A 23,972-nucleotide genomic window follows, 5' to 3' on the forward strand; every position below is an offset into this window, starting at 1 on the left:
TTTCATAACTATAGAAAAGGTTATATATAACCTTTATATATATATAACTATATATATATAGTTGCGTGCATCTCAGATTACTTAGATTCAAAATCCTAGAGAGAAACTTATTGGATCAAAAATTATGGTTGTTATTGCTAAATTTTCAGAACTTTCTCCCAAGTTTAATTGCCTATCAGTAATTTGTGAGGGGTGTGTATGTGTGTGTGTGTTGTGTGTGTGTGTTTGCATAATCTGATCAAAGTAATTCATTGAAAAATTATTGCTAAGTATGCAAATAATCTAATTAATTTTAAAGTGTTTTGTTAACTACTATGATTGCCTAATTTGTATTCCTTTGAAATTTTCTCAATAACATTATTTATGTAATGTGCATGTATTTATAGCAATATTTTCACTTTCTTATGTTTTTTTTTTTTAAGATTTTATTTATTTGAGAGAGAGAGAGCACGAAAGCACATGCAGGAGTGGGGAGAAAGGGCAGAAAGAGAAGGAGAAGCAGACTCTGCTGAGCAGGGAGCCTGACACGGGGCTCCACCCCAGGACCCCAAGGTCATGACCTGAGCTAAAGGCAGATGCTTAACCAACTGAGCCACCCAGGTGTCCCTTATAGTTTTAAAAAGAATTCTCTTTAGGAAAGATGTTAATATGTTATTTGCCATGGAAGTATGCTAATTTACTGTACTATTTCTATTGTTATTATATTTTTATTTTTTCTTCAAATGATAGATGTTATGATTTGCTTCATAATGTGAATGAGGTTTTAATGTTTAATGGTTGATTACATTTTCCATCTTATTAATTAAAACTTTACTGGCTTCATTAAACACATTTATTTCATAGTGATACAAAGCTTTATTTCATTCACTATTTTAATTTTTGAATGATGACTTTAGTTCATGTAAAATCGAGCACTTCTCCAGGTTTCCACTATCGTCTTCCGAACAAGTACCTGTGCCCAGCATTCTACTTTTCCTCCTGTTATTATGGTTAGATTATTAATGCTTCCATGCTATCCAGTAAATATCCTTTTGTTCACTAGATCTCACCTCCTTTGGATTCTCTTGAAAATACCCCTCATAATTTCTACCCTGTTGCCATGGACCTATGATTCTTCCCCGTTACAGATTCATCTCCATCAGCATACAAACATACTTACAAAAAAAAAAAAAAACAAAAAAAACAATAAAACAAAAAACAAACATACTTACAGCCTCCATTGAAAACAAATAAAGCAAAACAAATGTGTCTGGATCCCACCTCTCCCTTCTGTTGTCACTATGTTTTCTTTTCTTTTCTTTCTTTTCTTTTCTTTTCTTTTCTTTTCTTTTCTTTTCTTTTCTTTTTTTCTTTTCTTCTTTTCTTTTCTTCTTTTCTTTCTTTTCTTTTCTTTTTCTTTTCTTTTTTCTTTTCTTTCTTTTCTTTTTTCTTTTCTTTTTTTTTTCAGTAAAACTCATTGAAAGAGTTGTATATTCATTCTAGCAAGGCGGAATCAATCTCGCATCTGTTATTTGAGTCAGACCTTAGATGTGCTGTCTTACCTGATATAGGGTTTTTCCAGGACAAAACTTTCCTGTATTAAGCAATAAATTGCATACTGACTGAGTCTCACTATTTTTCATTGGTTCCCACCCATTCTTTCTTCAAATTTTTGCATTGACTTTTGTCCCACCACTCCAGAAAAAAAAAGTATTTTTAAAGATTTCATACATCCCTCTTGAAAAAATCCTCAATATTATTGAGCTATAAGTAGCATTTGATGTTGATCTTGATTCTTTTTGAAATCTTTGCTCAGTTTTATTGGTAGATGTCATACTCTCCTGCCTTCTCACCTACTTGTCCATTCCTTCTCCAGCTCCTTTTCTGGTTACTCCAAAATTCCTTAAGCTCTAAACATTTGTGTGTCCTCATTCTTAGGCCTTGGATATCTTCTATTTTACACATTTACTTCTGTAAATAATGCCAGATTTATTAACCCCTTTATGATTGTTACAATATTTATGTCTTTGTCTTCATTATTTCACTGGTCAAGATGTCTAGCAAAATACTAAGTACTGATTAGAAGTGGCAAAATAGAGGCACCTGGGTGGCTCAGTTGGTTAAGCAACTGCCTTCAGTTCAGGTCATGATCCCAAGGTCCTGACTGAGCCCTGTTCAGTGGGGAGCCTGCTTCTTCCTCTCTCCACCTCACCCCCCTCCCCCTGCTCATGCACAAGCATGCTTTCTATCTCTTGCTCTCTCTCATAAATAAATAAAATCTTTTTAAAAAATGGCAACGGGCATCTTTACTGTGTGTGGTTTTTCCTTTGTTTTTGTCTCCCTGAGACTGTATCCTCTGATAAAGAATTAACACCTAAGGTTTTTTCAGCCTTGGGTTTTAGGGAATCCAAGTTAAGATAAACATCTTTATATAGGCCCTAGACATTCTTTAACCACACCAAAGATCTCTGTTTGCTAACCATTCTGAATGCCACTCTTACCTAGATGTAGATTGTGGTCATCACCTTCTTCCTGTTACTGGCGATTAATTGCTTCTACTTTCTCTCTGACATTTGGGATTCTGCTATCTTTATTCTAACTAAGGAGTCCATCTCAATAGCAGCATCTCTTATCTGAATCCTACCCTATGTAGGAAAATCTCTGTGGTAAATTTCAAAGTCACTGATATTCCTCTCACCAAGGCATATTCAGTGACAGTACATATTCTCTGAATCCTCTTAGGCATAAAACTTAAGACATTATTTTGTAGAGCACTTTAACTCTGCTTCATTTTTTCTATCTTCTTAACACTTGATAACATTTACATTTATTAAAGACTATTTTGCATCTTAGCTTAAATTCACCTAAGCTGTAATAATGGGCAAGTTTCAATCAACCAACTGAGTAAAAAGTAAGACCTACCTTTTGCTGAATTAGACCACTTGAAATCCAGGTTCTCTACCAAATTTGTTTTATCAGTAAATTCAGTCCAATTGAAAATCATACTTTTTTCCCCTTTGTAGATCCATTTCCACAAAAATTTCCAATGTTTCTATCACACTCATCATAAAAATCTTACAAATATTTTGGCATAAAAATCTTACCAGAGTTCACGTTTAATATTTGTCCATATGTAGGCTGAGTGTTGACATTAGTTTGGAGATTGAAAAAAGATTGGCAGAGATTAGCCATTAAGAGATGGACGTTCTCTTGCAAGATAAGTACTTCAAAATGAATTTCTTTACAAGGTCTGCTGTGCTCAAACACCTTTATTCGGAATAGAGAAGTTTGTTTTTTTCTGCTTCCAGGGGAGACTCAGGGGCATTTAGATTTCACATTACTAAGAATCAAATATATCAAAAAGCCCCTTTCCTATTTCTTGGGATTCTCAATACACACTCACTTTTCACATAATGACCTAATAGGTTGTGATTTAACATGTACTGTAATTTAACAACTTCCAAGATCAGATTCTCCCTGAGATATTCAATTACATGCTCCCTAAGAATATAATGTTTCCTTCAAGCTAGAATATGAACATGATAACCAAACATCTTAAATTCTGCTGACCAAGACAAGATTCTAGAGATAGATTTATAATGGGCCACAGGAATTATGTAAAGCCATATTATCTTGGTCTTTCAGTGAGAAAGGAAGAACAATTCTATTTTGTTCAGGCCACTTATATTTGAGTTGCTAGCTTATCAGGCTAAATTTACATCTTGATACTGTATCCATAATTTCCATAGATGTGCATTTCTTTTCCTAAAGAGTAATATTACCTCTATTTTTATTAGATGATTTTATTATGCATTAAGTTAAGCACAGCACAGATTGCATGCCAATTGATTATTTGAAAATAGATTTCTATTCTAAAAGAAAGTATTTTAAAGTGGCCCCAAAATAAGCTAGTCCCCATTTACAAATTGCTGCTAATGTGGCTTTAATGAATAGTTATCTTCACAGTTTCTCAAGTTTGCTGGTGGTAAAACAAAACAAAGTAAAACAAAACCAGCATTAAGAGAAAAACAAAACAAAGAGAAAAAGGCCTGCATATTTTACAGAGTTTGACTAAAAGCACCAGTTTTCTATGTGCAACGTATCTCAAAGAACCACCAAGTAACAAGCATTTATATTCCAGTGTTCTGCTAGTTTTATAAATAAATTTTTAAAGTTTTTTTTTTGGGGGGGAGGGGAAACATACAAATAATAAGGAACCCAAGTGCATTATCTATTGCAAAGGAAAAGTGCACATTTTCAGTAAATGAATTTGAGGATCGTCTTCTATTTACTGAAAAGAACACCACTGAGCCTGGCAATGGAGCACAGAAGTATACATGCTGGTAACTTGTCCCTGTTGGCAGGACACCAAACCTAGTGGCACTCAACTGATCTACCTGATTTTTCTATCAAAAGTGGTGTTATTAAAAGTCTAAGGAACATTCCAGATAACAGACTAAGAAAAACAGCTTTACACTCAGTATGCATCACAAAAATAACAGACAATATGTATGTGCACTATAATGATAATTTTTATAAATCCTTTGGTGCAAGAAAATGTTAGCCAGACAACATTTTTTTACATAATAAATTCTGAAGATACAAAAATAAAAGATTTAAAGCTTTATAAAGAAAGACAGTATGTGATTGCCAGATCAACATTTATTTATTTGTTTTTTGATAGTTAAACTTTGAGGTAATGAAAATGGAGTTGAAGAGACTATTAAACACTAATGAGCACAGAGGTTTAGAGTCTTTCAGTAAATATAGAAATATTTACACAGGAGAATTTTAGAGATTAAGAAGGCAAAAGTTAAGGAATATGTTGAATGAGAATGATATGAGTGGTCGAATAAGATGTTCAACGAATATTAAAATATAGAAGTGGGAATATTATTATTTCAGTTATTCAACAAATATTCAATGAGAAAATTTTGTGAGACATATAAATATACAGATATATGATATAGTGTATACATATATATGACACTGCATATGTATACAAATGCTCCACACATACATACACAGGTATACTATCAATTTGTGATAAGTACTTTGAAAGAAATATAAACATGACCATGAAAAACCTGTAATAATTCTAATATTCATTGGGGCCTAATTATGTATTTATTTTTAGTTAATTGAAGTGTGTTGTACAGTTTTTGTTTTTTGAAAATTACCTACTCACTAAAAATTATCCTTCTTTGTGAACCTTACTTAAGTTTGCTATAATTATGGAAGATGGCTGATAACAATCATTTTGAAATCATTTTGGCTAAATTGATATCTGATCATAGTATTCAGGGTAAAATTTGTGGTAGCTTATTGAGCAAAATATTCAGAAGTATCTCATGACAAATTATGATTTTTCCTGATGCTAACCTTGAACTTCTGGACCCAACTTAGCCTTTCATTTAATAAATGAAATTTTAGGTTCATAACAGCATATCTGTCTCTGGTCTCATTGAAATTTGCTTTCCATCAGTGGGGTAGAAGAGCAGATGTTCTGATTTTTCTCAAAGACATGGCTGCAAACTATTTCCTGCAATCAACATTTAGAAAAAAAATATGAGAATATAAGAATGACATTCTCATTTTCACTGTTCTGGGCAGTTCAAATTTTGTGTTGAATCAAATAAAACTCCTGACCTATGTTTAAACTCATTAATTATTTAGTCCTTTATATGTCAACATTTTATGTAAATAATAATTAAGAAAAGTAATATATAAAAGCACAATGAATAAAATTATACTTTATTCCATCACTGAAAGATAATCATTAATAAAATTTCAATATTAATTTGTATAAACTTTGATATGCAAATATTTTTAAACAAGTTTTTATCAAATTATACCTAATATTTTATAACATGCTTTTTAAATTTTTGCCCAATATTGCGGATATCTTTTAAAAGATTTATTTATTTTGAGAGAGAGAGTGCACACAAACAGGGGTGTGTGGAGGTGGTGGGAGGGCAGAGGAAGAGGGAGAGTGAATCTTAAGCAGACATCTTGCTGAGCACGCAGCTCAATCTTACCACCATGATATCATGACCTGAACTGAAGTCAAGAGTAGGACACTTAACCAACTGAACCACCTAGGCACCCCTGTTGTTGATATTTTCTATGCTACCATATTTCTCCATAATTATTTGAAAATTAATTTTAAGAAATAATTATTTAAAAGCTTTTGGTTGCAAATAATAGAAACTCAATGTGACAGTAGAGGAAGAAAAAATTTCCTTTTTCTTAAATTATTTGGCTGGTCTAATAATTAAATTGACATAAGACAGATTAACAGGAGAAAACAAAATTAATCTTGTTTAAACAGAAGCTCCTTAAGAATAGGAGCCCCTTAAAAAAAGTAAGCAACTGATGCCTGAGGTAAAGGATGGGAAAGGGCTTGGGGCCTCAACAGGAAGGAGGGCAAATCACAGAAAGATAAGAGTTTGTTAACCAGATGTTTTCCCTGCTATAAAGATAAGTTTTTCAGATAAAAAGTTATTTTCCCAGTAATAGCTCTCTTTTTAGGTTAGACCCTCTATTGAAGTTCTCATAGGCAGTTAAGGGAGAGGTAAAAGTTTTTCTTGAGTCAGCTGGCTCTTGATTGCCTTTAGTTCAAAATAATCCAGATGCCCTAGTGACAGTGTGGGGCGGCATATTCTCTCTTTCATTGTTTAATTGAAAGAAGGCTTTGAATTGTAGAATCCAACACAGAGTTAAACAATCAGATTTTATTATAGGCTCTGAAAAATTGGGAACCAACAATTCAGATATTTTTAGAACTCCTTCTCAATTCTTATCTCAGTTTCTTTTCACACTGTAATAACTTTTTTTTTTTAAATAATATAATCAGCTTTCTCCACATGGCTGTACTATGACTGCCAAAAGTTCTAAATTTCACATCTTAAAGATTTAAAAATCTGTGAAAAAGCAGATTAGGTGTCTCAGTCGTTAAGACCAGAGATTTTAAATAGGGACTTAGTGTCCCAAGTTGGATGAGTTTTCAACCCTGAACCAACCAAATGTGGTCATTATGGTATGGACATTTATAGACTTAGAAGAAGAAAATACTTTTTTTTGGTCTCATTTTTCCTTTAATTCATCTTTCATTGACAATTACTAAAATTGAACATTTTTATATGTCAATTATCAACTTAAACATTTCCTTTGTTATACTATCCATAGCTTTGTTTTTTACATTTAGTATTTTATATACATTTTATATAAATTATCATATAAATTTTTAGAGAACATATTTTCTCCAGGATTCAAATGTCTTTTATTTTACACATTCAGGGTATTATCACATATGATGCTTAAACTATTTACTTGAGCATAAGATAAAATTTTTCAATAATCAAAATTTTTTTTGTTGTTTCTTTTAATAAGGTATAAGGCAGCACAGTATCAACTCTCAATGATTCTAATATATTTTTCTTCTTTCTTTCTTTCTTTATTCATTTATTTATTTATTTAATAAATAAAGATTTTATTTATTTATTCATGAGAGACACAGAGAAAGAGGCAGAGGGAGAAACAGACTCCATGCAGGGAGCCCGTTGTGGGACTCGATCCTAGGACTCCAGAATCATGCCCTGGGCCAAAGGCAGATGCTCAACCACTGAGCCACCCAGGTGTCCCTTCTTCATCATTTAAAGAGACACTTTCAATTAGTCACTTAAAATGGTCAATGATCAGTGTCTTTATGTCCATGTCATTTATATATATATTATATATAATAATAAATACAGTATATGTGTATTATATTATAAAATCGCCTTCAGTTTTAAGAAATGCTCATACTATAAATAGTAAGGGGGATTAAGTCTTACTAGGTATTTTAGACTATTTGGACTGCTATAACAAAATACAATGGACTGGGCACCTTATAAACAACAGAGATTTATTTCTCACAGTTTGGTGACTGAAAGTCCAAGACTAGGGTGGTAATATCATCAGATTCTGTGAAGGCCCTCTTTTGGACTACAAACTGGACTTCTCACTGCCAACTCACATGGTGGAAGGGGCTAGGGAGCATCATCCACAGGGCCTCTTTACAATAGCACTAATTGCATTCATGAAAACTCCATCCTCATGGCTTAACCAACTCTCAAAGACCCCATCTCTTAATATTTTCTTATTGGACATTAGGATTTCAACAAATGGATTTGGGGGAAACAGAAATATTAAACCATAACAGTAGGGAGCAATAGACTTATTCCTCAGATTTCACCCTGAAGGGAAAATATCAAGCAGAATGAGAAGAATATGTTCAATATTTTAATCTCTCCCTCTCTCATTTTCTTGCTCTGGATCAATAAGTTGAATTCTTTTTTTCTTTCTTTCTTTCTTTCTTTCTTTCTTTCTTTCTTTCTTTCTTCTTTCTTTCTTTCTTTCTTTCTCTTTCTTTCTTTCTTTTTTCCTTTCTTTCCTTCCTTCCTCCTTCCTTCTTTTTTTTATTTTTCTACCATATTCACAGGTCTAGGTCCAGATTCAAGTCAGATTAATCCTGATTTGATTAAGGGGAAAAGAAAGAAATGAAGAAAACAATAGAGAGAGGCCATAAACTCTTTGCAGCTCATGTGGAGAATATTTCTTTAATTTTTGAAACTGGACTTGATGATATGGCTTGCTTTTGGCCAATGTTAGAAAATGGGATACAAGGAGATCTGGAAATGTACTTGCACATTGGCCATGACTTTCCTCGCTGAAGGGAATCCAACCTTCACAGTGTGAGTGGCCTGTTAGAAGAAGACTTGTGTAAAATAACCAAAATAGCCTGGCTGACAGCCAACCAAGCATCAAACATACGAATGAGGACATCTTAAGATCATGTAGCCCCAGCCAAACCATCCACTGACTGCAGCAAGCCACTGCAAAAACAAACCAAATTGCCAAACTTTAAAATGTTGTTTTAAGCTACTAATGCTTGGGGTGATTTGTTATATGTCTTAGACTAATTGATACTGGTCAATATCTGGCTTACTTTTACTCTTATGGTTGCTCCTTCATGATCACGACTGAAAGCGTGGGAATCTTTACCAGTGTTTCTCTGTCTGGGTAAGCATTGAAATCCAATTTTTGTCCCCTTAGATGCATGAAGGTATCAAAAATTCTGCTCGGGCTGCTCTGGTTCTCAGCACCTCAGCTGCTACTTCTTTCTGCTAAGCTTCTCAACACATTAATCATGGCTTCTGAATAAACCAAAACCTCAGGGGAAAAACTAGCATCGAATATTGGGCTCTCTCTGGGATTTTCTTCTTTCCAGGATTTCAGTCAGCAAATTCTATCCATTTTAGCAGCAGTCCAGTACCTTAAATAATATATACCTACACATTAATAAATACATATATGTATTATATTTATATAATTTTATTTATATTTGTATGTATAAATATGTATATTTATATTTTATTTATTACTAAATACATGTATATGTATGTATTTTAATGCTTAACTTTTCTCACAGAATGTTAGTTTGAAACAAGACAAGGTTGATACTGAAAGAAAGGTAATTATGTGAGTTAAATTGTACAAGTTTCTCTTCTTTGTGGATTATAAACTCCTAGAGAAAAGGGCTATATGGTTTATTGACCTGTGGGTCCCAACATAGAATATTATGCCTGAAACAGAATTTCCTAACATTTTAATGTTGGGATTAAAGTAAGCTTGATATCAAAAATGAAAAGAAAAAAGGAATGTGTTGCTTGGGAATGCAAGTTGAGATTTATATATAAGGGCCAAGGAGAAGCTTGCTTTGTATATATAGAGATAAGTTTCGGTGTTTATCATCTACCAGAAAGCATTCATTTTTTAAAACAGTCTTTGAATACTTGTCAGGCTGTATAGTAGACATGATGCAGTATAAGATAATTAAAAATGATCCAATCTTTCAAGGAGCTCAATTCGTATGTATAACAAACCAACCATTTAAACTTCATAAAATTCTATCATTTTTTTAACTGTAAAATATATCTCAGATAAAAGTTTTTATGCTTATGCCACTTGCACTATCTCCATCCTATTTCTAACCGCCATTGCATCAACCTAGTTTAGAGCAACAGCTTCTCCAAAAGTCTCTGCTTCAACAACCACCATTCCCTCCAACTCATTCAAATGATGAGGTCAAAGTGATATCTTTAAAATTGTAAATTAGATCACAAGGCTTTTTATCTCTGCTTAAAACTCATTCATTGTATTTTTAAACTTTTGTTAGAACCCAAATTCCAGGGACAGCCCCGGTGGTCTAGTGGTTTCCCGGATCGAGTCCCACATCCGGCTCTCTGCATGGAGACTGCTTCTCCCTCTGCCTGTGTCTCTGCCCCTCTCTCTCTCTGTCTCTCATGAATAAATAAATAAAATCTTTAAAAAAAATCCAAATTCCTTAGCCCAAAATACCTGAATGAACTTGCTTCTGCTTTCATTTCCAACCTCTCATCTCATGAATCTCCCCATCTAGTTTAAATGTTTGCTATTTTCCAGTCTTTTTTGTCCATTAGTTCTAAGTTCTATCAAACTATTTCCTGCCTCCAGGTTCTTGTGCTTTCTGTTCCCTGGAACAGCATGTCCTTACCTGTATTTTCTCCTGTGAGCTACTTATGAAGCTATAGGATTCTGACAAATCTATACTTTAGGGAAGATTTTTTTGTACTGTCTAAAAGAGCCCCCCTTCACCTCCCCATCCTCCATCTTCCAACATCTGGCCACGATACGTTTATCAGGCCAACTCTTGAATCTAGACATCTGGTCATCAATCTTTCACCACATGCAGAAATTTTAAAATTTTGTAGATACCAGCTTATTTGGTGAAGCAACTTAGTACATGCTAAGAATATAATTGGGTAGTTCAACTATTTATTAGTCAGTTTATTTGTCATTTCCCCTAAAGCACAGGCCAGCAAGTACACAGGGATTGCCTGTCTTGTACCCTATTTAATTCCCAGTGCCAACCATATTTTAGAAAATAATATGCACTAAATAAATTTTTATTGAATCAATAAATGAAAACAAGAATGTGTAACAGGTGGTCTTCAAAGTTTGGGTATCTAAAAAATCAGCACAAATTTTTCTGTTAAGGAGCTTTCAGTGATGCGGAGAAGTATCTGGACACAGATAACAATATAATAAAAATCTATTGAGATAAATGTCATGCAAAAGGAAAGAAATGCTTACTTAAACTTGACCTTAGTAGAAAAAAAAGTTCAAATTAGAAATAATGTTCAACCATCTAGTTTTCATCAAAGCACATTTTCCTAAGCTTTAGATCACTAAAGCTCCAAGAGACATATAAATGCTTAGTATAATAGCTAGCTAGCAGCAACATATTTAATTTCTTTCAGAGAAGTTAAATTAGTGTGGAAGTGTTCTTACTTCCATACTAATCACTAGAAATAATGTGCAATGATTTCTGCTAGCTGTGACATAAACTTGTTTGTATATTATTAAAATGTCTTTATGATCTTAATCTATAAAAAATATGTATTCAAAACATGCCTGAGTAATAGAAACTTAGAAACTCTGGATTAAGCCTGCATAGATTTAAATCGCAGATCACACACTTTCCAATTATGGTGCAACATAACCATGAGGAAATCGTTCATACACTCTGCCAGTTTTTTTTTTAAGTGGAAATAAGAATAATACTTATCTCATAAGGTATTTTAAGAGTCTAATAAGGGAATTTATATGACATTATTACAACATGCAATATTTATATTAATTGTATATAAAATATTTAGTTTTATTGACTTTATTTATAATTTTAAAGGAGAAAAAAATGAAACCCAAGATAGAGGCTAATTAAGTGATATGTTTGAAAACTTGAAAAAATATGTATACCTTTGCCCCAGAGTTTTATACTTTAAAGAAGATACTCTGAAGATATACTTGCATTTCTTAACAAAGGATTAGCTGCAATAAGATTAATTAAAATATTCATAATATATAAATGACATAAACATTGAATAATTTAATGCATGTTAAACATGAGACACTTAGATATGTAGCCATTAAATTATGTGCTAGATGAACAGTTATTTTTAAGGATAGATGCAATGTATTGCAAGGTTGAAGCATGTTTTCAAGCAGTATATTTATTTGCTCCTATATGCATCAAATTTTTTTTCTGATAGGATATACATCAGATAATTGTTGAAACATATGGTTAATGAAATAATGAGTATTCTCCTTATTTTATTTATTCCAATTTTCCAATATTTTCACAATGTACATTGATTTTTACTTTATTTTAAGAAAAAAAGCTTTAAATTAAAAGAAGAGAGTTAAATAAAAGTTCTCCAGCTGGGAAGCAAAAAAAAAAAAAAAGTATAAAATCACTCATATGGGTTCCTTCTTATGTGCTTATTTTGGAAATGAATTAGCAGGAATCATATTAACAGGAGATCACCTCTGCTAGAATGTTCTCATTACCTGGCTGGTTGTGTATATTTTTACAGTGGAATTTTTGGATTTTTTCCAAGTGTCCTTACAAAAAAAGATCTACTTTAAACTAATATTGCTCACTTATATCTAATCAGGCTTTCATAGACTTCTAAAAGATTACATAAAATTCTGAAGAAACAAGTAACTATAAAATAATATTTTTGTTTTGTTTCTTTGTTTGCTTTGTCACTTCATGCAGAATTTAATGTCAGAGATAGAGTAGTCTGGCAGGGTAATACAGGGGATTGATGACAAAGCTGGTGCTGAACATAAAATCAGCACAGCAAGTAAACACAAGTATATGGAAGCAGAAAGGGATTTCATATGGACAAGTAAACTTTAAGACCTTTAGTTCCACAATACACCACTCTGATATCACGAAATACGGAGTAAGAAATAAGAAAGTATAATATTTAAAGAACAAAAAAGCTTTAAATATGTTCATGGCTGCACATAATTTAAATTTGATAAGATATACTTCAAAGTCAATTTGATGAAACAGTTCAAAGGCAATGTGTTCAGCTACTCATTTGAACTATTTTTCTTCTAGAAAAGACAATTTACATTTCCAATGAATGTAGGTTTGGTTAATATGACCCTTGTCATGTTTTGATTTATATTCCAATTTCATTTTTATGGTCTTAGCAGTAACAGAAGGCTCTTCCCATGCCTCTGCAATTTAGGCTTATATTGAAACACAAAGGAGATGGTCATAATAGTTAAAACTATGTTACATTTTCTGGCTGCTGAAAGGTGATTTTATCATTAATTGAATATAATTAAACTGCTTCAATATCACAGAGAATAAGATTACATCACTAGGTAAATAAGTCTACATACTTTATTTTTTATTTTTTTTAAGTCTACATACTTTAATGCAGGCATTGTGTACAGTCATATGGGGCCCACATTCAATAAGACTCTGCACTTGGTTTAGTGTTCTACTGTTGTCATCTTGAAATTTTTAATAGTTTTCAAATAAGAGTACTCACATATTCATTTTCTGGTCTGAAAATTATACAGCCAGTTCTATGCATAAAAAGTTAAAGTTTACTGTAGTTCATTTTAATAGTCATAATATACTAATATATCACTTCAATCAAGGTTGCTGTGTCATCCCTTCATATTTTCTAAACTAATGTTTTTCAATTACCTATTGATGCATAACTAATTATTCCACAGTTTTGTAGCTTAGCGAAAGCTATTTCATTATACCTCATGATTTTTTTTTTAATATTTGATTTATTTATTCATGAGACACACAGAGAGAGAGGCAGAGATATAGGCAGACAGAGAAATAGTCTCCCTGTGGGGAGCCTGATGTGGGACTCGATCCCAGGACCCTGGGATCATGACCTGAGCCAAAGGCAGATGCTCACCCACTGAGCCGCCCAGGTGCCCCTAATGCTCGTGATATTTTGATGAAGAATTAAGCCAGGGCTTTCATGGCTGTGACTGGGATCATGTGGTGTTATTCATCATGGCAGCTAGAAGGTCCAACATGGTGCCACTTACAATGCTTGGTACTTTGATGAAGTACTCCCTTTCATTTTGTCTCAGGATTTTTCTGTTTAGCATGATAGATTTCTACAAGTAAGAAAGAATGCAGTGGAAGAAAAAGAGGAATGGGAAGTTGCCAGTCAATTAATGCCTGACAAGACATTGTTATAACAGCATTTCCACACTGTTGTATTATTCAAAGTGGCCAGAGTCCACTCATATTCAAGAGCAGGAATGATAGGTACCACTTCCTACAGGAATAGTGGAAGAACATTTGCATCCTTCTTTAATCTGCCAAACCAAGATTATGCTAATAGAGACAGACAATTTCTTTTTAGACATAAAGTACTTTTATATACTGCATTTATGTCACTTAAGTCATTTTATAGACATATAGCATGAATACATATATATATGTATATATATACACATAACAAAAAAATGTTAAGTAGGTAGAGATATTGGTATACATGTTTATAGGTAGAGATAAAATGTGTGGATGTAATTTCTACATACTTCCTCACTAGGCTGAAAATTTCATTGGATCCATATTGGTTTCATTATTCAGTATGTTGTATTTGCATCATTAGTTCCTATTAAAATATCTTAAACCTGGATGGACTTTGTAGTCTGTTCCAGTATGAGTTTCTGAAATTAAAATTAAAAAAAGCTCATATATATTAAGTAAACACTGACATGATGTCAGTATGACATGAAAGTCACCTTTGTTTTACACACTGTTAATATTTGCATTACTAGATAATGGTAACTGAATACAAATTACATGAATACAAGTGAGTGTTATGAAGGATTTCAGTATGGTGTGTAAAAACCATGTACGCTACCCAACCACTACTGTCTCAGTTTGGTTGCATGCTGTCATGGAAGTGTTTACTATATATCTGCTCTTGTATCTATCTCAGGATATTTGAGTATATTCCTTACATTCCTTTGTAAGCAGATGGATAGCTGCTTTTACATTTTTAAAAAGATACAATTCTATTTGGTCAAATTAATTTATTAGGATTTTAATATATATAGTCTCAAAAATCTACAGCTTTTTTCATTGAAATTATTAAGACTTGTAATTAGTTGTAGAGGTTTTGAGAGGTGTGTTTTAACACTACTCATCCTTTATCATTTTTAGGCTGAAATTCTGCAGAATGATAGGTTTCCTAATATGCATATATTGTGTCATAGCAGAAACACCCATTTATTTTTGTTGAGTTAAATTTACTTTGCATATATAAGTGGTGTCACATCAATAAAATTTACTTTGTATATGTAAATGGTATAATGACTTCTGTCATCTGCATTTTAAATTATAGTAAATATGATCAACATTTAAATGATTGTCACTTGACTTTATAGAAGCAAGGAAGGATTTTTATAAGCAGAGAGTGATTGAAAACAATATACTTTAACTTGACTTTAAATATTTTATTATTGAATATTTAATCTCCTCTTTAATGATTCTTTTCTGCAAAGAAGCCCAGTTATACTTTCCTTATGAAAGCAGTTAAATATGAAACTAGGCCACCTTTGGGAAGGAATTCACAGATTGTGTCAGATTATCAAATGCTTTTGCAATAGAGGCTAATAATTTAAGGGAATAAAAAGAAATATAATTTTTAAGCATCTCCCTAAACTAAAATTATACTTCTATTTTTAAGAAAAGAACAATGCCCTTTTACATCTGAAAATAATAAAATATTATTATAATATTTTATAATAATAAAATAAAAAGTAATAAAGACACAACCAGGAAGTAAATAAAATTAAAACAAAACAGGATATATATATATTTTTTTTCATGGAATATAAGTGTAAATAATATGTAATATGATTTTTGTGACTTCCAATAATAGAAAAGGGAAAAGCTTTTATTTTATTTTTTATTTTTTAAAAAGTTTATTTGAGAAAGATAGAGAATGCATAAAGAGAGTGAGAGGGAAAAGCAGACTTCCCACTGAGCACAGAGCAGACATGGGACTCAATCCCAGGACTTGAGCCAAAGGCTGACACCTGAGCCAGCTGAGCCACCCAGTTACCCCAAGCTTTTATTTTTTTTAAATTATAATCTTTTGTGAGATTTTTAAACTCAGACTTTATAATTTTTTATTTTATTTATTTTTAAAAATATTTTATTTATTTATTCATGAGAGACACAGAGAAAGAGGCAGAGACATAGGCAGAGGCAGAAGCATCTGCCGGGACCCAGAGGTGGGACTCGATCCCAGGACTCTGAGATCATGCCCTGAGCCAAAGGCAGATGCTCACAACTGAGCCATTCAGGTGCCCCTATTATTATTTTTTTAGAGCAGTTTAAGATTCACAGGAAAATTGAGCAAAAGGTACAGAGATTTCCTGCATACTCTTCCTCACCTCCAACATGCACAGTCACTTCTGTGATCAACAGCTCCCACCACAAGAGTACCTCTACCACAACTGATGAACCTACGTCAACACATGATAATCACTCAAAGTCCGTTTTCCATGTTATGGTTCACATTTGGGGTGTACATTCTATAGGTTTCAACAAACGTATAATGACATGTAACTATCATTATTACAGTATCATGCGGTATCATACATTTAGTTTCATCATTCTAAAAATCCCCTGTGCTCTACCTATTCATTCATCCCTTGTCCCATAATCCCTAGCAACCATTGATTCTTTTAAATATCATTTTTTTTACTGTTTTTATAGTTTTGCCTTCTCCAGAATGTCATATGGTTAGAATCATACAGTGTATGACCTTTTCAGATTGGCTTCTTTCACTTAGTAATATGCATTTAAGTTTCTTCTGTGTCTTTTCATGGCTTGAAAGCTCATTTCTTTTTAGTACTGAATTAATATTCCACTGTCTGTGTGTACCACAGTTTATTTATTCATCCGCCTACTGAAGGACATCTCGGTCACTGCAAATTTTGTCAATTTTGAGAAAAATTGTTATAAACATCCATGTATCGATGTTTATGTGGACATAGTTCTAAACTTCTTTGGGTAAATATTGGGAACATGACTGTTGGATGGTATGGTAAGAGAATGTTTAGTTTTATATGAAACTGCCACACTGTCTTCCCAAGCGGTTGTACTATTTTGCAATCACACAAGCAACCAATAATAGTTCCTGGGGCTCCATATCCTCACCAGCATTTGGTATTGTCAGTTTTCCAGATTTTGGCCATTCTAAAAGCTGTTTAGTGGTATCTCACTGTTGCCCTTAATTTTTTATGCAAAAAAAAAAAAAAAAAGAGTCTCATAACTTTCAAAAAATTTTGCTATTTATTAAGGGAGATATTACTGATGGAAACCATGATAAATTATCAAAAAATACATGGATAAGATACACTTATGTAGCACAAACTTTAATCCACATTATTATTTTCCCTTTAGTAGGTAAGTGTTCAGTGAATCTTAATCATCATTGAACACTACTGCAAAAAGAAAAAAAAAACTCTAGTTTTCTTTAATATTATGCTTTGTTATGTTGATTAATGTAGGGAAGTTGAGTAAACTGTTACCATTAAGAAGTGATAGCAAAAAGATAGATTGAATCAATAGTTTTAGTTAATTTTTATTACTTTTTAGGGTTTTTTTAGTTAATTTTTAGAACAAATATTAAACAGTTAACACTTTGACAAAACTATATATTTTGGTGTCATATTGCATTTACTTAATTACTACTAAACTGTATCTTTTCCAAAGTAATCAAGTGCTCTTAATTATCTGGTGTGGAAGCAGAACTGACACTGGAAGGAGGGACTGAATTAAATAAAAGCAGTCATTTATGTCATTCATTTTATTTGTAAATTAAATATTGTTGTTTATTGACTATAAAAATACTTAATGTTCTTGATGAAGAACATAAACTGGTAGGCTATTTTAAAAATCAATCTGAAATATCTGCCAAATAAAATAAGATATACAATTAAGAACATTGAGAATACTAATATATTTTAAGTGGACTCAGTTTTTGCTATTAGTATACCTGAGTCACATATAATGGAGAGTTAAAGGATGAGAACAATGGAGTCAGACTGACTTGCTTCGTATCCTAATTTTTTTGACACCATTTTTTTGCAATAGGGAACTTATTTAATCTCCAAATTCCTAACACAGAGAAAATACCAATGTTAATACTTAAAAAAAAGAAGGAAAGAAAGAAAAAAAAAGAAAGAGAAAGAAAGAAAGAAAGAAAGAAAGAAAGAAGAAAGAAGAAGAAAGAAAGAAAGAAAGAAAGAAAGAAAGCAGAGAAGAAAGAAGAAAGAAAGAAAGAAAGAAGAAAGAGAAATAAGAAAGAAAGAAAGACGAAGGAAGTAAGTGAAGGAAGGAAGGAAGGAAGGAAGGCAGTAACGGAGGAAGGAAAGAAAGAAAGAAAGAAAGAAAGAAAGAAAGAAAGAAAGAAAGAAAGAAAGAAAGAAAGAAAGAAAAAGAAAGAAAAGAAAGAAGCATAGGGGTATTTGGCTTGGAAGAATGTGAAACTTTTTATCTTGGGGTTGTAAGTTCGAGCGTATGTTGAATATAGAGGTTACTTAGAAACGAAATGTTAAAAAAAGAAGGGTGAACAACAGGCATTTTTATACAATATCTTATTAACATATAATTATTAATATTAGTCCATTTTTGAGATGAAGAAATTGAAAATTTCTGCTAGATTTAACAGCTTGTTCATATCCATCTAACTAGTAAATGATGTGTCATAGATTAAACCCATATTTAGTCAACCCCCAATGTCTAATCATATTGATTTTATAGTAGAGCACTATATTATAGATAGCAGGTAAATGTATATTAGATGTTTCTGTGAGAAATGCCAATAAAATATATTTTATAGCCCCCCAATTTTTTAAAGAAATACTTATTTATTTAACAGAGAGAGAGAGCACAAGAAAGCACAATTAGCAAGAGCTGCAGTGGGAATGGAAGAAGCAGGCTCCCCACTGATCAGGGATCCCGATCCTGGGCTCCATCCCAGGACCCTGGGATCATGACCTGTGTTTGAAGAGAAACATTTAACGACTGAGCCACCCAGGCACCCCCACCCAATTTTTATTTAGATCCCAAATGTCAAGTCCACTATGTGTTATAATCAACCAAAATTGTAATGTAATCAAAGATTTTTTTTCTTCAAGAATACTTTGAATTGTGTGTTGTTTTAGTGGTTTTTAATTTTGCTAATTTATTCAACAACTATCCATTAAACACTTCATTTTTATGAACTAGGAACAATTAGGACAGAGAAATGTGAATTAATTTCCTTGCTGCCAACAACAAACTTAGAGCTTATTAGAGAAAATGGAAATACAAATAAGGCTACATATAGCTTAGTTATGTAGTTATTGTATTATCAAAATGCAAAGGGTATATGCAAATCTTACTCAATGAGATCTTATATTTGTTCAAAATAATGCAGCTAATTATCTTTTAAGTATTTCTCTGAAAATTGGTGCATTATTCCTATTTGTTATTTTTGATGTTTTTGGAAAAGCACCTTCCAGATTAGTAATAATGCTACCCACAAATTTCATCACTTACTTTTTTGATTGTTGGGGGTGAAAATTATAAGTTCTTATATATATATATATATATAAATCTTAGAATATGAGTCTCAAATTTGGGTAAAAGTCATAGATCTTGAGATCTCAGAAGCTGGTATAAGCAATTTTAAAAAGTAGTGAAAGGGAAAACTTTCTTCACACAAGCCCACAGGAAGAAAAGGAGAGTGTGAAGAACAAGAATCCTCACCGCCTCTGAATTTTACTGACCGTTGAGATGGATTAGGCTATGGCAAAACCAAATTAGGCTGAGGAATGAACCTGTAAGTTCATCTCATCTCTCTTCCTGGGGATCTAGAGAACTAACTCAAATGTGTTCCTGAGCCAATAAGGTTGTGCCGTCCTTGATTAGGAATGACACTGAGGTGTATTAAGGCAAAAAAGAGCTTCTGTGTCTCTTTTGACTCCTCTGTGATGAGGAAAGGATCCAGGTATTGGAGAGTATCTATCTCCATGGAGGGAGACAAATATAATTTATAGTTTAATCCATTGGTTTGACAAATGGTTACTTAGAAAGGAAGAAGAGATAGATAGAGAGAGAGAGAGAGAGAGAGAGAGAGAGAGAAAAGAGAGGGAAAGGAAACAAAGGAAAGAAAAAAAGAGAAGAAAAGAAAAAATAGTGTGATCCAAGACAGAGCTTGCAATACAGACTGCTTGGGCAAGTGATGAAATGGAGAAAGCAATGGAAACTCAGGATCTAGTGCAGGTCAAAATTAATACTTTTCTGAATCAATAAGTAGTGTGTTCCTTGACTTTAACAATACTTAGAAAACTGAACACTGCACAAAATATCCTGGTTGTGACATCAGCAGCAGGGGTCTCAGGATGCCCTGAGGGCAGCGAGGCTCAGTACTCCATCGTCATCACTCTGAGGAGATGTACAACTCATTGCAATGAAATGCAAACATACTGACCATCTTTAACCTGACTTTTTCATTCATAATCCTTAGGTATTTTTCTAGGATAACTGTTTGGGATCTACTGCTTCATTTTAAACATCTGTGTATCCAATTGTGTATTAACCAATCCCTTTTTAAGTGCTGTTTAGATTGTTTCCACTTTTTAGCTATTAGAAAAAAAATAACAAGTTGGACAATATGCATAAAATTTTTTACACTTGTCTAATTATTCCTTTTCATAAATCCTTGTAAGTAAAACAAATGGGTCAATGTATCAGAATTTCAAAATTTTGAAATATTATGCAGATTTTCCTTCAGAGAAGTTGCTACAAATTAGTATTATCACAAAATGTATAAAAATTCTGGTGATATATACCTTTACAGTAAAGAGATATTTTCATTGAGAGATAGGTAAGTAATTTTTGTATGGGTGTTTTTTGATTATTACGTCTCCTTCACATTATTTGTCCTCTCCCTTTCTTTCTTTCTTTCTTTCTTTCTTTCTTTCTTTCTTTCTTTCTTTCTTTCTTCTTCCTTTCTTCCTTTCTTTTCTTCCTTTTCTTCCTTTTCCTTTTTTTTTAAAGATTTTATGTATGTTTTCATGAGAGACACATGTGAGAGAGGCAGAGACACAGGCAGAGGGAGAAGCAGGCTCCATGCAGGCAGCCTGATGTGGGACTTGATCCCAAAACTCTGGGATCATGCCCTGAACCAAAGGCAGACACTCAACTGCTAAGCCACCCAGGCATTCCAGTCCCTCCTTTTTTTTTTTTTTTATTGACATATAGCTGGCATTTATATTTCATTTAATTTGGAGCAGGTAGGGGCACCTGGGTGGCTCAGTTTTTCAGCATCTGCCTTTGGCTCGGGTCATGATCTTACAGTCCTGGATTCGAGCCCCATGTCTGGCTCCCTGCTTAGCCAGGAGTTGGCTTCTTCCTCTACACACACCGCCCCCCATTCATGTATGCTCTCTCTCTCTCTCTCTCTCAAATAAATAAATAAATGAAATCTTTAAAAAAATATGGAGCAGACATTTAAAGAAAATTTGAAAAGTTAACTTACTTCAGATTATGTAAAACGTTAATAAAACTTTGAGAAAACACACACACACACACACACACAACAGGGTATATTATTGAAGATGTGTAAAATGTCCTACAGCTATAATCTTTATACCAAACTGTATAGAAAAAACCCAGAGAGGAAAAGACTAAAAGCAAAAATTCAACTCTGCACATCAACTGTTAGTAACTTGAGAAGTTAAATTTTGCCCTGAATGAGTATGTACAAAATACATGCCAGACATTTTTTTCTGTTCTGATACATATATTTTTTATGATTATCTAGAGAGCACTCCAAAATTCTTTCTAGAGCTCATTATAGATAAATATGCTTTCAATAATAATTAGCTAAAAGGTAGTAGGTTTTCTTTCAGCAGTTTGAAGGAACGCAAGTCATAGATCATAGGCTCCTGAAGAGAAAGTAGGCTTACTTAAAGAGCACTGTTGCTCTCTACCGGTAAACTGAAATAATTATGATTTTGTCATAGGTGAGTGATTTGTTGTAACATTACAATATCATATAAATTTTCAAAAATATGGGTGTTAGGTCATTGAGTATAGATTCATATTTGATTTATGGGGAAAAAATTCCCTCATGGAAACAGATTTATGCCTATTTTGCATATCTTATGTGACTTTCTATATATATGATTGTCACTAATAAGAAATACGTATTATATATTTGGTCATTCAGATAACCAAAATATATTTGCCATATATATTTGGTCTTTGTCCATGGTTTCAGGATGACAGCTCCTAAAACTCTTGGAATTCCCTGTGATGAAAGCAATGAAATTGTCTTTTGCTATGTAATAAAGTGAACATAGGCTTCTAGAAAGCCTTTGGGTAACCTGGGAGGTGTGTGGGGGAGGGTGCTGGTTGCCAGTGGAGCCAACCATGTGATTAGAAGGTTGGAACTTTTCCCAACACTGGCCCAATGAAGGGAGCAGGTCTGGAGATTGAGGATAAATTACCACTGGCTGATGATTTAATCAATTGCAATAGTTTATTTTATCCACTGTTTCACTTTCTACAGTTTTGCTTTTCCAAAGCTTCGGTCATCTGTGATCAACTTTGGTTCAGGAACAGATGCTTTTCCTGACGAATTGGTGGAAGGTTAATAATAGCTTATATCTACATCAAGGTGCCTCCATCATTCATCCCACTTCCTTCCCAAATTAGGTATTTTATCATCTCACATCATCACAAGAAGGGTGAGTATAGTATAGTAAGATATTTTGAGAGAGAGAGACCATATTCACTTAATAAAAATTAAATTAATAAAATTAATTAAATTTTTATTAAAGTACACTGTTATAATTGTTCTATTTTATTATTAGTTACTATTGGATATCTCTTTTTGTGTTTAATTTGTAACAAACTTTCCATAGGTATGTATGTATAAGAAAAAGAATAGTGGATCCCTGGGTGGCGCAGCGGTTTGGCGCCTGCCTTTGGCCCAGGGTGCGAACCTGGAGACCCAGGATCGAATCCCACATCAGGCTCCCGGTGCATGGAGCCTGCTTCTCCCTCTGCCTATGTCTCTGCCTCTCTCTCTCTCTCTCTCTCTGTGACTATCATAAATAAATAAAAATTAAAAAAAAAAGAAGAAAAAGAATAGTATATGTAGAGTTTGGTACTATCCTCAGTTTCAGGCATGAGCTCAGGATTTTGGAATGTACTCCCTGAAGATAAAAGGGAGCTATACTGTATGCCAATATAACAGAACCTCCATAAAATTTCAAAAGGATGGGGTTTGGAGAACATCTGGCAATTTGGGGAGAGTGGTATTTGTATAGAGAGGATGGAAGCTCTGTTAACCTTTCCCCATGCCTTGCCCTATGTATCTCTTTTATAAAGTATTTCTCTGAGCTCTTTGAGCCACTCTAGCCAATTCATCAAACCCAAGGAGAGGGTCTTGGGAAACTATGATTTATAGCCAGTTATACCAGTTCAGGTAACAACCTGAATTGTGACTGGTGTCTGAAGTCCACGGTGGGGATCAGTGGACCCTTTATCCAATAGCTGGTTGGCCATAAGCACAGATGATGATTGCAACTGGTTTCTGAGCTGTGCACTGTGAGATGCACTTGTAGGACTGATCTTTGAACATGTGGAACCTGATGCTATCTCTGGACAAATGGTATCAGAATTGAGTTGAATTGTAGAACTCCTAATTGGGGTTTAAGCATTTTTGTTGGTGTGGAGGACCCTCTCCCCCCCGCACACACACACACACACACACACTCCACATTGAATTGGGTTCAGAAACAAATTAATATCTATAATCACAACTTCTGTGACTTTTTAGGGAGTGTTAGAAAAATTAATGAGGAAGAACAGAATATTCATTGCGAATTCCAAATAACTGAATCTTGAGTGTTTCCCCCATCAAATAACTTTGTTCAAAAGAATAATTTGGGGGATCCCTGGGTGGCGCAGAGGTTTAGCGCCTGCCTTTGGCCCAGGGTGCGATCCTGGAGACCCGGGATCGAATCCCACGTCGGGCTCCCAGTGCATGGAG

This window comes from Canis lupus, chromosome 13 (assembly GCF_003254725.2).
Source record: "Canis lupus dingo isolate Sandy chromosome 13, ASM325472v2, whole genome shotgun sequence".
Taxonomy (NCBI): Eukaryota; Metazoa; Chordata; class Mammalia; order Carnivora; family Canidae; genus Canis; species Canis lupus.